The following is a 14,350-nucleotide window of genomic DNA, read 5'->3' as shown; positions in this document are numbered from 1 at the left end:
ACCGAAACACTGAAACTGTCAGGCAATGTTTTGAAAGGTAGACATTTCAATCCTCAGTGGATAATATGTAATTACTACTGTAATTACTACTTTTCAAAGGGTTACTAGCAAAGGTCCATAAAAGTGAAGCAATTGTATTCTGTTTCCTAATTCTTCATACTAGATGAATTGCCATTGCAACAGCTTTTAATTTGAATTCAAAGTAGGCATAACAGGCGACAAGTTACAATTGCCTTTGTAACCCCAAATGCTATTTTTTTCTTTGAATTAATTTCCTTTTAGCAAAATATATTTCCCTTAGCGATCTGAAATGGTGACATAAATACAAAATGTGCTCTGCAGCCATTAGCACAAATTGTCCACACATGGAATTTTAACTTCTCTATCCATTTCCCGTAAATGAAGTACTCATGTAAAAATAACTATGATGCCAACTGGCCCATATACGTGCAGGCTGAGCAAAGGGGCCTTCCAAGAATCAATAGAAAGCAAAGTGAGACTGTGGCCAGCTAGGAAAAGCAAGCTTCTGTAAGTCACTCAGATGACTTTGTATTAGTATGTCATTAGTATTCTCGTTAGTCTGACGGGATTAGTCCTTAACTGGGAAATAACTGTGGAGAAAGGATTGCTTACTGAAGCACAGTGTTTCTTTGTTGGGTTTTTTAGTTCTTTATGTTTTTCCTAAAAATAATATTAAGACTCTTTAACATAGAATTATTTGTGTTTGTGCTGGTGAATTTTAGGCAAAATACTGTTTGCAGGAGGGGCAGAAAGGGAAATGCTGGTTCTGACCAGAAGCAGAATTTGGTCGTATATTTATTAGTGATTTGCAACTAAAATATGTTCTCAAGTACGTGAGCGTAGTATAAGTTGTAAGCAAAACTACAAAATTCAAAGTACGGCTCTACTGTTTATAGAGATTGTTTTCCATAACACCGTATTTATCAGCTTAAGGAAGCATGTCTCTGTGAGCATTCTGAATTGCAGCCTTTGAATGTGCTATCATTTTAAGTGAACCAGTTTTCCTAAAGGGTCTCCAGAAAGCATTTGGAATGGGTATTAGTGAAGTTTCCAAGCAATTTTGGTCTGTGGGAATAAGGTCTCTTACCTCTGTTAACCTCTGTATAGATTCCTTCAGAGAAACATACTGCCTTTTTCTACTTTCTGCTCCAACAGCAAGGCCAGCTGTTTGGCAGCAAGGCTGGGCACTCAGCCAGAGCTCTACTTGATCTAGAAAAGGTTTTCTCTTTCCTAACGTATACTGTATATATTTTGTTCTAGCAGATCTGATTTGAAACTTTCCTGGGTGATTGATAAGATCTGCCCTTTGACACCACAGACCATCTTCTTTCTTGTGGGTAGGTAACTGCAGATGTAATTTATGTGGGACCAAAACATCTTGTCTGTAATTCTTGCCAGGTTCCACATGGCCAAAGAGAGAGAGTTCAAAATGAATGTGAAAGTTTGAATCAGGTCCAGCAAAGAATTATGCCATGCAGTACAAATGTCAGGAAACTGTTCTTAGCAGCTGTGCAGAAAGCTGATGCAGAGCTGTCTATCCCATAAATGGCACAATCAAGGTCAAACCACTTCCACCTGGTCTCCTAGCCTTATGCCAGAGCCATTACTAGTAATGACAGATGGTTTCCAGGACAGCACCAGGCAATAGGATCCTTATGGCTAGGCTAAGTATCTCATTATGCACCATAACCTGTCCTCAACAAGAAACATATTACACTCAGGGCAGGGGAAAGATTTCTGTTGTCACAAGGATGCAGAAACAGGAAAACAGCAGGAAGAAATACAGGGCAAAAGGTGAAAAAGGCAGCTTCCACGTCTTCAGGAAAACAGTTTTAGACAGATCCTTGTAGTTTTTACTTTCTGTTCCCAACAGACATAGGCCAAAGGAAGACTCATCCAAGAGTCAGCCACAGATACATACACTGCCACTTCTGAAGCACCCCACTAGGTAGTATAGGGTATAGACTGGTGCTGTACTGTTCTTACAGGTAAGTTAAGGAAGGGAACAATCAAGACAGAGTCCCCACTAGAGGTACAGAGGGACTGGTCAATCTGTGCCAACAAGGAGCTAGAAGAGGATGACTGTATCATGTAGGAATTGGTTGAGTCCCTGACACAGCATCTCGTGAGAACACTACTGTCAGAAAGGATCACCTCTGCACAGCATGACCTACACCATCAACAAGGGAATAAATCAACAAAAACATTTAAAAAAAATGGCAACAAAGGTGTCAGAGAAGCACTTTTCAACCAGTAAGTGACAAATGTGTGCGGTTGGAAAGGGCAGTAGCATGTCTATATGCTCAGAATCACTTCTGTGGAGTTGTCTGCATGGCCAGACTGATTGAATTGCTCCTCACTCATGGTAGATTAACTGAGCAAATAAGAGGCAGAGACTGCACAAGAGTTATACATTCAGTGCATTTTGTTCTACAGTTTTCTCCTGCCATGCAAGACTCATTGGCAGCATGGATCTTAACTCTACGCTCTGGTAGCCACGTGGCTTAGCTGGGTTCTGAGAATTTTCCACAATCCTAAAAGGCTTGAGGTTTACACTGTGTTAGTATCTGTCACTTTCTGACTATATGCTCAAGAATTTATTTCCATCCATCAAAAATAGGTCCATTGAATTGTATCTGTCACCACCTCATGAGAGGAACCACCTGGGATAAACTTCATAGGTATCACCAGGCAACTCTGAATGAGAAAACAGCTACAGCCTAGAGATGAAAAAAAGCTCTCCATGTCGCACTAGGCAGCCACAGAGCCACAGGCACATCTGGTTTGTCTAAACCTGTTTCCAATGAGAAGCAAGTCCTCCATCTACCTTTTTCATGGCATTAGTTAATACCACACCATGAGCTATGCCAGAGACTCTCCAAGAAAAAAAGTCCCATTGTGAGCTTCATCTGGCAGCAACTATGAAAACAAACAGCTTCTAGTTAGGGTTGTAGTACTGAAAGCCACTGTTCAAAGGCAGGTTGCTGGCTGCAGGGCAGTCAGATCTCTTGCTCAGCTGGGAAGCACAAGAGTCATCAGTGAACTATCTGGAGACCAGGACTCAGCAGAGTTGATAACCACTTAGCAGAATTTGGTGCAAGAAGGTCGGAATGCTGGTATAGAAAGTATGGGGGAAGAGCTGTCTGAATACTGTTCTGACAGTCCTTCCCCTTGACTTTGGATGCTTCAAAGAGCAAACGGCAAATGCGTGTGCTGATGGATGAGCCAGCGTTCTGTCAGTTTTCCTGCCCCCTTGCCAACACCCACATCTGTCCACTCCACCTCCTTTGTTCTCCTTATTCGTAGACCAGGTCTTTCTCTGCATCAGATTAAACATTCAGCCATGCTCTCTTACTGACACACTTTTCCCATCCTTGTTCCTATCCTGATTCCGAAGGATCTGCTAAACCCTATTATTCTTTCCTATCAGCCCCTATCTAATCTATCCTATAGCTGCTGCACATTAATGTTACCTAAAAACCCTGCCAAAAATATCTTGCTCTCTTTTGATCTTCTGTACTCTTCTGCTAACTTATCCATTGGCCAATGTGAATATGGCTCAGGTCAGCACTTTTATACTGGCATCAAGCTATTTCTCTTCTGGAAATCTCCTACCTGGGATGTCCAAATGATTTAGTTGTGGCTCAAGAACACTTAAAAATAATAGCTTTGAAGGTGGAGATGCAGGACATAGATATACTTGAGACGGAGGTACAAGAGACTGCAGTTTCTATTTAAAAAGTGAATGTGTTTAGGTATGTGCATGTGCTGCTTATAGATGAGAACCAGTGGGCAGGATGAACCAATGAAAAATACTTAGGCAGCTGACCATGCAAGATAAATTAGCTTCTAGAAATCTGTACAAGATTAAATATGGCTTTGATCTAGCTTCGAAGCTAATAAAAGTGAGCTACATCTTTCACCATGACCATCTTTCCTGACACCTGACGTAACTTTTCTTTAATTCTACCCACAGTCATTCTGCTATGCATAAGTGATTCTTTCAAGTTTAGTATAGAAGCAGCTGGTGCCCTATCTGATGCCATGTTAACATGGCAGATGAGAGCCCTAGGGCACATCCTCGCTAAGCAAATTTTACATCAGATGTGTCACAGCTTGTCCTGTGTATCTTAGCACTTATTTATCCTGCTTTTTTTATAATAGTATCTTGCTTTTCTCAGCAGAAAACTTAGCTCTGAAGGAAAGCATTTTAATTGAATATTGCTTCAAGAAGGAACAATGCATTACTTATAGATTCTTTTCCCAACAGAAAGTCTAGCCAGATCTGATTTTTTCCTTCCATTTTAGAGCACATGCAAACACACTGTGAGCTGAGATCCCTTCCCTTTGCCAGGATTCATACTGCTGGTTCTGTATGCCCTCAACTGTTCTCTACGCAATAGTATGGAGAATGATAACTTAAAAGATGATCCTGGGACCTCCCAGTTTGGAAACATAAGTAAGGGAGGAATCCTGACCAGTTCATTCCCATGAATTTTCATAAATGTCTATTTTATGTCTTCTTTCAACTAGTAATTCAAAGGCAAGTGCTCCTCCTTATGAAAGCAAATCTGCTGGGTTCTGCATCAACCAGGAAAGAGCACCAGATTTTATACAAATCTTCAGATCCCACTTAAATAATATTTTCAAAACCTTCATAGATATTAAACATAAAATTCACTTGTTTATCATCTCTCTCACAGATCATTTTCTACACTTAAAATTATTCTTAAAATCCTTTCTGAGCTTGTGTTGTGGTTTAAACCCAGCTGGCAATTCAGCCATGCAGCCCGCGCTCACTCCTCCCCCTTCCCCCCACCTCTCCTGGAGGGATGGGGAGGAGAGCTGAAAGAATATAACTCCCACAGGTTGAGATAAGAGCAGTCCAGTAAATAAGGTATAACACAAACTACTGCTGCTACCACCAGTAATAATAATGATAAGCAAAATAATAAGGGAAGAGAATACAACCGCTCACCACCTGCCGATACCCAGCCCGACTGAGCAGTGAACTAGCCCTTCTGGGTAACTCTCAATTTACATCCTCCGCATGACGTGCTGTGGTATGGAATACCTCTCTGCCTAGTTTGGGTCAGGTGTCCTGTCTCTGCTTCCTCCTGGCTTCTCCTCCTCCCTCGCAGAGCATGAGACTCAGAAAGTCCTTGGTCAGACTAAACACTACTAAGCAGAAACTAAAAACATTGGTGTTATCAGTGCTGTTCCCAGGCTGAAAGTCAAAAACACAGCATTACACCAGCTACTAAGAAGGAGAAAAATAACTGCTACTGCTGAACCCAGGACAGTATCCACCCCTTATTCCATACCATTCATATCATGCTCAGATCCCACATTTTCAATATACCATCACTCTTATACATATATATACATCCACACACAGAGATAGATCATTTCTTAGTGCATGGACCAATCCCTATAAAGCTGCTGAGTCCATCCGGTCCATGATGTCCGGCTCCACCTCTTGTAAGAGTCTTTCAGAGCAGGAGAGGCTGTGTGCAGTGTTCACACTCGTGAATAACCTGGGCAATAGTGTCAAGTCCACCCATCAATCATGAGTCCATCTGTATGTTGCATGTCTGCCCTGATGGCCTGAAGTGCCATGGGCCCACCAGGCTCAAAATAATTCACCCTCCTCTTCAGCAGTTTCTGTAACTTGTCGTTGGGGACTCCATGCAGCTGCCTTCCATCTCTGATGCTTCCAAAGCACTGGAGGGGCCCAGTGGACCAGACACTTGCTCATACTATCCCACACACCCTGCCACTCATGACTGTCCAGCCTTGGGGAAAACCTCTTGGTCCTCCTATATCGTTGTCTAACCCTAGACAAGACCCAAACCCAGAGTGGGTAAAACACACTCTGTATGTGTGCCAGCATGGTGATCCGCATTGTCCTGGGTTCAGCGGTAGCAGTCATTTTTTATCCTTCCTAGTAACTGGTGCAGTGCTGTGTTTTTGACTTTCAGCCTGGGAACAGCGCTGATAACACCAATGTTTTTAGTTTCTGCTTAGTAGTGTTTAGTCTGACCAAGGACTTTCATGCTCTGTGAGAGAGGAGGGGATGCCGGTAGGAAGCAGAAATAGGACACCTGACCCAAACTAGCCAGAGAGGTATTCCATACCACAGCACGTCATGCGGAGGATGTAAACAGAGAGTTACTCGGAAGGGCTAGTTCACTGCTCAGTCGGGCTGGGTATCGGCAGGTGGTGAGCGGTTGTATTCTCTTCCCTTATTATTTTGCTTATCATTATTATTATTGGTGGTAGCAGTAGTGGTTTTGTGTTATACCTTAGTTACTGGGCTGTTCGTATCTCAACCCGTGGGAGTTACATTCGTTCAATTCTCCTTCCCATCCCTCCACGAGGGGGAGTGAGCGAGCAGGCTGCTTGGGTCTGATTTACTGACTGCACTTATACCCCAACAGCCCTTTTTGGCGACAAACGTGGGGCACAAAGGGTTGAGATAACAACAAATCTGATCATAGCATGTCTAATCGTATTTGTGATAAGCATTCATTGTTTTGGATTAATAGTCACTCGTCACAATGCTGATTTATTGGCTCTCAAAGTTGTTGCTTCTGATCTCACGGTTTCAGCATGTTGTACCTTACAGCTGGTATTTGCTGTGTTAGTGTTTATCAGGTGAGGGGCTTGGGCTAAGGTTCTTGTCCCATTGTACTTTATGGTAATGACTTGTAATACAATAGACTCATTGATCATGAAACTGATCTGGCTTGCCTTCCCAGTGTGGTCGCCACCTCTATACTTTGGGAGGTATATAATAGAAGTGCTTAGCAATTACACATGTTTTTTCCTCTCCTCGGGTGGTCAGCCTATAAGGCAGACATTCTCTCACCCTCCCAGCGCCCCTCCCCCACCCCCCCCAGCTGCTTACAGCATCATTTGAGAGTTCTGAAGGTTTTGGATGGCCTTTGGGTACCCTTGGGACTTGCCTGCTGATTGTGATGGGGATAACCATGTTGGCACACATACAGAGTGTGTTTTACCCACTCTGGGTTTGGGTCTTGTCTAGGGTTAGACAACGATATAGGAGGACCAAGAGGTTTTCCCCAAGGCTGGACAGTCATGAGTGGCAGGGTGTGTGGGATAGTATGAGCAAGTATCTGGTCCACTGGGCCCCTCCAGTGCTTTGGAAGCGTCAGAGATGGAAGGCAGCTGCATGGAGTCCCCAGCGACAAGTTACAGAAACTGCTGAAGAGGAGGGTGAATTATTTTGAGCCTGGTGGGCCCATGGCACTTCAGGCCATCAGGGCAGACATGCAACATACAGATGGACTCATGATTGATGGGTGGACTTGACACTATTGCCCAGGCTATTCACGAGTGTGAACACTGCACACAGCCTCTCCTGCTCTGAAAGACTCTTACAAGAGGTGGATCCGGACATCATGGACCAGATGGACTCAGCAGCTTTATAGGGATTGGTCCATGCGCTAAGGTAAGAGTGCACTGAGACAAGAGTGATGGTATATTGAAAATGTGACTGTATTACAAGTCATTACCATAAAGTACAGTGAAACAAGCACCTTATCCCAAGGCCCGCAGCCGATAAACACTAACACAGCAAATACCACCTGTAAGTAAGGTACGACTTCAGAAGCAACAACTTTGAGAGCCAATAAATCACCATTGTGACGAGTGACTATTAATCCAAAACAACGAATACTTATCACAGATACGATTAGACATGCTCTGGTCAGATCTGTTGTTATCTCAACCCTTTGTGCCCCACGTTTGGCACCGAAAAGAACTGTCGTGGTTTAAACCCAGCTGGCAATTCAGCCACGCGGCCCATGCTCACTCCCTCCCCTTTCTCCCCCACCCAGCTCCTGGAGGGATGGGGAGGAGAATTGAAAGAACCTAACTCCCACGGGTTGAGATAAGAGCAGTCCAGTAACTAAGGTATAACACAAATCACTACTGCTACCACCAGTAATAGTAATGATAAGCGAAATAACAACGGAAGAGAATACAACCGCTCACCACCCGCTGATACCCAGCCTGACCCAGCAGTGATCTAGCCCTTCTGCGTAACTGCCCCCAGTTTATATAGTGGGCATGACGTGCTGTGGTATGGAATACCTCTCTGGCTAGTTTGGGTCAGGTGTCCTGTCTCTGCTTCCTCCCGGCTTCCCCTCCTCCCTGGCAGAGCATGAGTCTCAGAAAGTCCTTGGTCAGACCAAACACTACTAAGCAGCAACTGAAAATGTTGGTGTTATCAGCGCTGTTCCCAGGCTGAAAGTCAAAAACACAGCACTACACCAGCTACAAAGAAGCAGAAAAATGACTGCTACTGCTGAGCCCGGGACAGCTTGCTAACACAATTTAATTTATCACAATTTGTTATGTCTAAATAAGGCTTTAAGGAAGGAAAGTCTGTAAGATCTAATTGTCTTCAATTAGGTGTTAGTTCTGGCAGCACATTCTCTCTTAAGAAAACTGCCACGTCCTAAAGGCAGAAACTCCTAATCTCTGAGTTAAAAAAACAAACCTTCCAAACCCTCTATCCTTCCAAACTTTCTCTAGATGAGGAACAGAAACAAAATATAACACAATAACAATCTGAAAATTTGCACAGACCACCACTGATACAGAACACTTTTGGTTTTTACTGACTTAATACATATAATTAAATGTTTTAAGTCACTGAAAACTCTAAAAACTGCTGTATAAGTATTTAACTACTGTGTAATAAGCCAAAAGAAATACTCATAATAAAGAAGAATTTTGAAAGAAATCCCTATTAGAGCCCCAAATATATCAATGGAAAAAGAACGTGGATATATGAAGGTGACATGCTTATCTTGCTCCTCTTGTAGAACTGCACATCTATACAACGTGCGCACTGCTGAAAGGTCTCAGAGCATTGACACGCAACCAGCCACATGAGGCAAGGACCAGACCTGGCTGTGCTTGCAGCCTCTCCCCCCAAGCTGCCTCCCTGGCTGCAGGCATCACTGAATGGCGTGTGAGCCACCTCCCACTCTCTCTCCATTTATCGCTCAGCTATTTCGTACAGCCAGCTAGGGAAGGGTTTTCATGTGTACGAACATGTCTGGCTGGGAGCTGCAGCTGCTCAGCTGTTGATTTATCATCTGCTCAGCTCCTCTGACACAGGGCTGGCAACCCTCATAGGGGTGGGGAAGGACGGATGGGAAGAGGAGGCGGCTGGTGGTTGACAGCTGTTTCAGCCTCTGCACTTTAATTGGCTCTGAATATGCCTCAACACCCTAAATTTGGCTGATGCTCAGTGTTCATCAGAAGAGGACACAGAGCAGCAAAGAGATGAAGGACTGATCAAAATGAAAGATTTAAGGAGGAACAGATAACACGATTTTAGCCTGTTAAGGGTTACCCATGCCAGGCCTTCTTTAATGGGAGGGAGAAGCCATTTTGAAGAAGGTAGAAGCATGTGTTTCCAGAGGACACAAGAGAAGAATGCCCAAATCATGCCTTCTGAGAACCAGAAACTCCTGTTCTGGTTCTCTACTTGTGTCCCCATTGTGATCAGCTCATTTTCAGAGATGAAAACTATCTCCACTCCCCCATCCAGAAATGTATTTACTGACAAAAAATTCACAAGACTGCAGCTAAGGAAAGTCTCTGCCTTCTCCCCAACAGTGTCTCCTGGTGATTAGCACATTCTGAAGGCAATTTGTTAGAGATGCACCTCCTTTGCAGGGCAGCCTTTCTCTCACACCCCTTCCAGCTCAAGACCGTGGTGTGTTCAGGTCTTCTCTCTTCCTGCTCCAGCAGACACAAGTCTGGTCAGACACAATGCTGAGCCCTACTTTCTGTGCCTCCTCCATCCATCCCATCTGCTGCAAAGGAAGATCTGGTGACTATGAATATGGTGATGTGTAAGAGGCTTGCAGCAAGATTGTGGGTGACCAGAATGAAGGTCATACTGGACAAAATCCTGGAGATGTCCTGAAGCATGTGAACTCTTGGAGAACCTGCTGGTCACCTCTCAGCTGCTGCGTCACCCTGGTGGAATCACACCCAAGCCAATTCACAGCTTCAGAGAACAGAATTAAGGTTGCATCACAGGGGTATGCTGTATTTGCATCTCATCATTTCCAGGGGTGTAAACTGAGCCACTTAAAAGTATGAGACACTATCTGCCTGTATCTGAGTTAAAGAGTTCAGAGGGCTTGTTAAATAGAATAGCAAGCATTGTGCAACACTGCCCTGCATATATCCCATGCAGGTATTCAACTCAATTGTTATTACTTACTAAACCATCTGAACTATTCACAGAACTTAACATGAGCCGGCAGTGTGTCCTCGACATAAAAAAGACATGGAACTGTTGGAACAAGTCCAGAGGAGGGCCACAAGGATGATCAGGGGACTGGAGCACTTCCTATATGAAGACAGGCTGAGAAAGTTGGGGCTGTTCAGCCTGGAGAAGAGAAGGCCGCGTGGAGACCTCATAGCAGCCTTCCAGTATCTGAAGGGGGCCTATAAGGATGCTGGGGAGGGACTCTTCACTAAGGACTGTAGTGACAGGACAAGGGCTAACGGGTTCAAACTTAAACAGCGGAATTTGGATGTAAGGAAGAAGTTCTTTACTGTAAGGGTGGTGAAGCACTGGAATGGGCTGCCCAGGGAACTTGTGAATTCTCCATCCCTGGCAGTGTTCAAGGCCAGGTTGGACAGAGCCTTGGGTGACACAGTTTAGTGTGAGGTGTTCCCGCCCATGGGAGGGGGTTGCAAGTAGATGATCTTAAGGTCCTTTCCAACCCTAACTATTCTATGATTCTAACTGGAATTGCAGTCATCAGAACATGGAACTGATGTCAAAGTCATCAACTACAAGGTTACCAAAGACCCTTGTACTGTCAGTGTTGCCAAATCAAAGATGTATTTGGCTGAAGCTGAAACTAAAATACGTCTTCATCCAAGAAGGAGCTGTGGTTGTGTTCTCTGTGACAAGCAGCCACATTAAAACACTTTATAACATTAATTAAATGACCTCCGAAGTAATAAGCCTACATGTTTAGTCATTAGTTCTATAACTTCAAAGGTAAATACTACCTTAAAGAAACTGAAGTGATGAAAAGAGAACAGATACGAGCATATTCTGTTAATGGTGTGAGACAGGCAATGCTAGTACGAGACATTTTAATACGAAATTAATAATCTGGATTAAGCATTTGAACTTCCCCAAGGCAAACAAGGCATTGTGTCTCCTGAGGTTAGGATCTTTTCATTATCTGTGCCCTCACAAGTTCACCACTTGGAAGGAAACTCTCTTCAAAAGAAAGGAATTTTTTCTGATGATCAAAACTATATTTGACTTTCAAACTTTCTGAGTCTTACATTCAGTGAGTAGTTTCATTCAGGAAAGTACAACTGAATCAAATTCAACCAGTCTTAAAAAAAAAGAAAAAAAAAAGAAAAAAAAAATCAATCCTTGCAAAGGAAATTCTCACTTAGAGGGAAATTGTTACTTTAAGGAGACAAGATTAGAAATGTGCTTTATTTAGATTTCTTAATAAAGATGCTGTAAGAGTAGGAGCTGATGTTAGAAGACATAATTCTTCTTGTCCTTGTGCCACAACAGGCCATTGGGTGTTATTTCTTCCTATTACATGTACTTATGAAGGCAACATTTAATGTCTGCTTTTCTGCAGAGATAGTTTAGTGACTTGCCACAAGCTTTGATGATCACCACGAGAGAACTGGTGTATTAACAAAGCATTGCTTATAGATGTCTTGAAAGAGACTTTCTTCTTCTCTGTGTTCTTCAGATGTGGACCCCTAAGTAGGTTGTGCCCAGAACTTCCATCCCATGGTCTATTACACTCACAAGGTATTTGCTGCCTCGATCCCACAGGAAAAAACTGACAGAGCACCATTGTAGCTTCAGAAATTCTTTCTACAGAACACAATTTAAGTCACTTAGAGGCAAGCACTTCTCAGAAGACTGTAGCTACTTCAGGAAACAGCCTGACCCCTTTCAAGACAGAGCTGAAATTGGTGAAAGTCTCAGGAATGCTGTGTCTCAGTCAAAGATGCTTTTGAGTTATTGCCTCTTACAAGGCAGCAGTCTCTAGCAGCTAGACCTCAAAATGAAGTTGGAGATAAGCAAAATGGGAAATCAGTCCCCTTTTGAAAACACTGAATTTTAAAAAATGGCAGCAGGGCAGGGAAGAAAATAAAAAAAAGCAGTCATGAATCTGCAGAGCTTGGAATTACGTCCTTAAGATCAGTCCTTGTGTCTTTTTTTTCCTCCTTTTTTTTTTTATTTCCATTTCCCCAAAATACTTATCAGTATTTATTAAGTAACTCAGCAGCTTGAAGATATGATCTTCACCTGCTGTGTGAAAAAGTCAGAACACAGAACTAAAAAGGTTGAGATCGGGGATCCACAGCCTCCTCAGTACTTCAAAGTGGATATACAGAGTAACCATTCCAACCACCAGCACACTACACCACCTAGCTTTGCAGAGATACTGCTGATCCAAGTCTCTCCTTGCTGAATCCAGGCCATTATAGAGGCAAGAATGCAAAGTATTCAGCGCTAAAAGAAGAAAGAGACAGTATAATTCTGTGGTTTATTTCTCATGGCATTTATATAAAAAGAACGGATTTAAGGGACCTGTTTGTCACCAAGTTCAGTGAAAAACAAAATAAAAATATCCAAAATCCTTCAAGAAGATGAACTGTAAAACCAAGGACTGCTATCAGTAATTCAAGCAGCTGAACTCTGTGCAGGTGATTAATCAAGTCAGAAGGGTGCTTTGATTTCATCAGATGGAAATTTTGGTGAACGTGCTTTTATACGAGACAAGCTTAATGGCTCTTTCATGTGGTTTAGTTTTGGTTAGTTTATTGCATACTTTTATGTTTAATTTGGCTGATAATCCTGGAAAGAGATTTGTTTCTTAACAAATGAATGACTTGCTCTCTCTAAATGACTTCCAGTTTCTCTTGCTCCTAAGTCCAAGGGAACAGTTAGAGAATACAGCTGCATGAAATACAACTGCCCTCTGCTAAGAAATAACAGTCCTGCTCATTTGCGCTCTTTCCAACCCCTCTTTAGTGCCAGCTTTGATCACAAAGTAAACTCATTCAAAACGAACTGCTGAAAACTATTACTTTTCTTCCAAGTACAGTTTTCTGCTGAATTAACAAGTTAAATTGGCTCACTGATCAGTATCAGGGATTGTGCAAGGGAACAGGGAAAAGGAGTAGCAGGATTATGGACAGCTGGACCTCTCCTCCTTTTCTCTGGCAGTAAGTTGTTACATCACCCAAGATGTACCATACGACTATTGTATAACTGTCTTGTATTTATGATTCCCTGATAGTATTTGTCAATATGCATGTACAACCCTTCTCTCTGCTGTTCTGCAGTCGGGTAAGGGCTGTATCGAAGAGAGTTGTGATTCCTGGACCACTGGAGGCTCTGGGGGTACCGTGGGGAGTACTTGATCCATATGCATGCTGAAGCTGCTCAAAGAAAAGGCCAAATGACTGGATCAGAGAGAGAACAAGTGTTAACATCATTCTGGACAGCTAAACTGATCTTTAGACCAGGGGAGAAACACGGCATATTGGTATTTGATCCAACAGTCACATGCACTTCATCCAGGCACCACTGCACATCAAAACCACCCAGAGAGGGTGAGAGACATCCCTTGGAACAGGGTTGATCCCCCGCGATTCAAGCCCCAAAACCCCCTCAGTGCATCCAGTGGAAATGTACCACTTCACAGTGCTTTCCCGGCGCCAGGCAAACGGGAAGGAAAGCCCCCGCCTCACTCACACACTGTGTGCTGCTCCTGCCGCTCCTGGGCCTCCCGCCTCCTCCCAGAGGTCAGCCCTGCTCAGCACCCCAGGCCATTCAGCCCCTTTAGAAGCAGGTCTGTCTATCCCCGCTGCTCATCTCGGTTACTCCTCAGAATTTTCCCTCTCATGTCTGCGGGCACAGGGGTACACCTCTCCAAAGAGCCAGCACTCAGCTCCACAAGCGCTGCCTGCGAAAAACCACGACTAAGAAACGGCTACTACCGGCGGCTGCCCCCCACACACCCCCGCCAGCCGCGGCCACCCCGCGCAGGCGCAACTGGACACCGACCCTCGTCCTCCTACCCCAAGGCTTCCTAACCTTTGCGACGCCTGCCTGGCGCGCATGCGCAAGGGGCGAGAGGGCGGTAGCCGGAGGAGGCCTTCCCGACGTCCTTCCCCCTCCCTGTTGCCGCCGCTCTCGCGTCGGGCACGGCGCATGTGCGGTTGCCAGGGCGGCCGTCTCCAGTGAAGGTTTAAAATCCGCGGCGCATGC

Source organism: Lathamus discolor, chromosome 2 (genome assembly GCF_037157495.1).
Source record: "Lathamus discolor isolate bLatDis1 chromosome 2, bLatDis1.hap1, whole genome shotgun sequence".
NCBI lineage: Eukaryota > Metazoa > Chordata > Aves > Psittaciformes > Psittacidae > Lathamus > Lathamus discolor.
Note: the sequence above shows the minus strand (reverse complement) of the source record.